This window comes from Meleagris gallopavo, chromosome 1 (assembly GCF_000146605.3).
Source record: "Meleagris gallopavo isolate NT-WF06-2002-E0010 breed Aviagen turkey brand Nicholas breeding stock chromosome 1, Turkey_5.1, whole genome shotgun sequence".
In the NCBI taxonomy this organism is placed as follows: domain Eukaryota; kingdom Metazoa; phylum Chordata; class Aves; order Galliformes; family Phasianidae; genus Meleagris; species Meleagris gallopavo.
Genome location: NC_015011.2, coordinates 190,164,401 through 190,168,301, shown reverse-complemented (window position 1 = coordinate 190,168,301; position 3,901 = coordinate 190,164,401). Strand labels below are relative to the sequence as shown.

The following is a 3,901-nucleotide window of genomic DNA, read 5'->3' as shown; positions in this document are numbered from 1 at the left end:
AGGGAAGGGAAGGGAAGGGAAGGGAAGGGAAGGGAAGGGAAGGGAATGCCAAGCCCTCTAGGAGGGAGTCAAGGTGAATGTGTCCCATTCAGTCTGTTTGAGGGATTTATGCAGAAGCATGTAAAAAGGGACAGAGCTGTTTTGAGTGTCACCATTCTTGATTTGTAAAACTTCCAGCAAAGGGAAGTAGTGCAATAAACCAGAGCAAAGTCAAGCAGTCTGAGGTATATAGAGTGTCATCTAAGGTTTTCATGGAAATCAAGACCTTCTAATAAAGTAGAGGATGGATGGATGATTGCTGAACCATGTGTGACTGCATGTTGGGGCTGTTCTGTTTTTGCCTTGGTATGTCAGTTGTCTTTGGCATCAGTGAGTGCAGTCTTGTCCATAAAGTCTTGTTTCCCCTTGGCTCTTCCAATGTGGCTGGTTCTGTCTTCTGCCCCTGGGGAGGCATGTCCCCAGTGTGTGGTGGTTTGCAGCCTGGCTCTTCAGTTGCCTGTGATTCCAGCTCACCAAGCCTTCACGTAGCCTAGTTGATTTCCCCTGAACTCCCTCTGACCGATCGGACTGAAGATGATGGAAATTGAAGATGCTCTGTAACCTTCTCTAAAGTGTCCATTAAAACCTCTCGTGTTACATGGTGTCTTCAAATGGTCTGAGCTGCCTTGCGTGTTCCTTCCAGGTGGCTTGGCAAGTAATGGGGTCCCTCCTCGGGATGGAAGCTGTTCAGTGATGGGTGAATACAAGGGCTGGCATGTTTCTGTCCTTTAGTAAGAAGCTGTGGTTGATGGAAGCACTGAGTGGAAGCATTGGGAATTATTCACTTAATGCCCTTCAGGGTTAGCTAGCTGCAATGCCTAAGTCAGATTTGTGGTGTGCGTTTGGTAAGTGACAGATCAAGCTAGTGCAGCCAAGGAGAACCTTTAGAATAAAGCTGTGCCTCTGGTTTCTCCCAGCTGAATGCTGCATTCAGTGCATGTAATTTCTTGGTGGCTTTCTTCAGAGCACATTGAATGTGCCCATATCCTACATTCTGGTCATTGTCTTCATTTTCAAGGGGATAAAGGTTAAATATTGATGATGTCACATGACATTCATCGTCCTTCCTTTGCCCTGGCCAACTGAGAATATTCACCTCCCACCTATGCTGATGACCTCTTGGCTCACAAGGATGGTTTCTTCCTTTCCGTGGATGCTGTCCTATCTTCTCTACTGCACTTGGAAACCTCATTTCTCCCTTTTTCTCATTGCAGGTTACCCAACAGGATATCCCACCGCTGCCCCAGCCTACAACCCAAACATGTATCCAACCAGCAGCCCCGGCTACGCCCCAGGTAAAACAGCTTCCCCCCTTTCCCATGCTTATCATTCTCTCCTTTCATGTAATAGATGGAGAAATTTCAGAAACTGTGTCCTGTTTGGTGTCTTCATCTCCCATACCGTGTTCCCTTTCTTTCCTGTGGTGCTGACAGACTCCTGTCTGTCCTGGTGTCCTTCTGTTCTGGTGTCTACTGTCCAGCTCCAGCCCTTCACATCACCCTAATCTGGCTCTTCCAAAGCTGTATCAAGTTCTGTCCAGCCAATCTCAAGTGCTATCCCATATTGGTATTCCAAAGTATATCAGCCACACTCTTCTCCTGAAATCTTGTTTTCCTTTGGCTTTCCAAAATTCAGTAGTTCAGTTCTCTGCGTGGGGACATCTTTATCATCTTCCCCTTCCCAGCTTTCTATGAAAGCTCAGCTCAGCTCAGTCCTTCATTCCCCTCTCCACCACCACCACCCATCTGCCTCTGGGAAACCTTATTTGCAGGTACAAATTCTGGTCCATCCTTGCCCTGATGACCCAGACATGTCTCCTCCCAGTCTCCCCCATCTATCTATCTATCTATCTATCCCAATTGGGATTTCAGCCATTCAGCCGTTCCACCACGCACTGTGCTTTGTTCCACTGTGGCTGACAAAAGAGATCTTCATTTTGCAGACCACATGCTCCTTTGCAGCCTTCTTTTCCAGTCCCTCTGCTGGCCATGCTGACAGGTAGCAGGCTGATCTGGGTCAGCCCAGCTTCTTCACAGGAACCCAGCTCCGTGCTATCCCTGACCTTGACAAAATCTCCCCGATCCATCTGGAGAGCTGATTCAACAGTAATATTCCCAGTCCACCACTTTAGCTATGCCATCAACCCCCTCTTTGCCTTTATTCTTGCTCATTGCAAGCGCAGTTTTTCATGTCTTTATTTGCTCAGACAGTTTCCCAATCCGTTTATTCTCTCTTGCTTGGTGTCCAGAGCCTCACTGCTGTTTGACTCATTGAGCCCAGCCACCAGCCTGACCTGCTGAGTGCCATCACTGCACCACGTCCCTCAGTGCCACATCCACACATGAAGGGCAGAGAGCAACAGGACAAGGGGGAATGGTTTTAAACTAAAAAAGGGGAGATTTAGGTCAGATGTGAAGAGGAAATTCTTTACTTAAAGGCTGGTGAGGCCCTGGCACTGCTGCCCAGAGCTGTGTGCGCCCATCCCTGGGGGTGTCCAAGGCCATGGATGGGGCTGTGGCACCTGGTGAGCGCAGGGGTTGGGTGGCCTTTAAGGTCCTTTCTAGCCCAAACCAGCCTGGAAATAAATGATTTCTGAAATACCGCTGGGGGTGGCACAGAATCACAGAATTCAGGCTGGAAAGGACTTTCAATAGACCTTCCCACGTATCTGCACAGCCTCCTGGCAGACCTGTCCGTGAAAACTCCAGGAGGATTTGGGTTAATCAAAAGCTTATCAACATGGTTTAAGAATTGGGACTAATTTCGTTACGCCACGGTCCTTTTAACGTGAAAACAATCAATACATTAATAGTAGAGATCTCTGGGAAGCACACACACTTCCCTGAGTGTGATGGAGCCAGTACTGCACTCCACAGCTCAGTTGAGACAAAGCGATGCTAGACGTGTTCAGTGAAGCCTTTAAGCCTCTAAAAACCTATTAACCTCGTCTTAATTACAGCAGAAGCTAATGAAGTGCTCTGCTTAATAGGGACACCTGAACTGTCCTGCTGAATAAACCACTTGTGTTTTTATACGTTTGGGCACAAAGCTGGAGACTGTGATACAGGTTATTCTTTTTGGAGCTGAGGACCTCTTTTAGGCTCCCATTCAGGAAATCATAGAAACACAGATGCCCGCTGACCACGTCCCACGAGTCAGGATCAAACCAAAGCTTTTGCAGTGTCTCAGCTTTGACATGAGCAGTGTTTCTGGAATCAGGACTTTGCTCCCCAAGAGGCTCTGGTCACCCGTAAATTCTCCTGGAAGATTTAATGCAGAAATAGTGAGGTGAGAAGAGACAGGAAAAAAAAACAACCACCCACATTTATATTGGGAGTCTGTCCTGCCAGAGGTGGGCAGCATCCTCTGTGCTCAGAATGGGATGTAAATAGAACATGTTGGCCTGGAGATTGTAAAAACACGAGTGTGTGGAGAGCAGCAGTGTGTGCAGAGCAGGCAGGCTAAATGCAGCATGTTTACCTTTCCAAACAAGTCTGGAAAAACAGAAGGTGAGAAGTCAAACTGGGGGCTTTGTTGTCACCATAGGTTTGCTCAGACCCCAAATATAAGTTGTTACAGACACAAATAGCAATCAGTGGTGGAGCAAAGTGGATAGCTTCTTGTTCCCTGAGGCTGAATCATAGAATGATAGACTCACAGAATCACCAAAAGAACTCCAAGATCATCCTGCCCAATTGTTGACCTACCACCAATATTTTCCCACTAAACCATGTCCCTTAATATAGCATCTAAATGTTTCTTGAGTGTAAGATTGCAGTTCAAGGAGGAGGCCAAGGAGCACCCACAAGAGGGGAATTCTCTTCTCTTCTCTTCTCTTCTCTTCTCTTCTCTTCTCTTCTCT

General features: G+C 47.2%; 1 protein-coding gene across 2 annotated transcripts in view; it reads left to right on the top strand.

Moving 5' to 3' along the window:
- FCHSD2 (FCH and double SH3 domains 2) overlaps nt 1-3,901 on the top strand; it is a 569,931-nt gene that overhangs the window by 131,961 nt on the left and 434,069 nt on the right. The window lies entirely within an intron of this gene.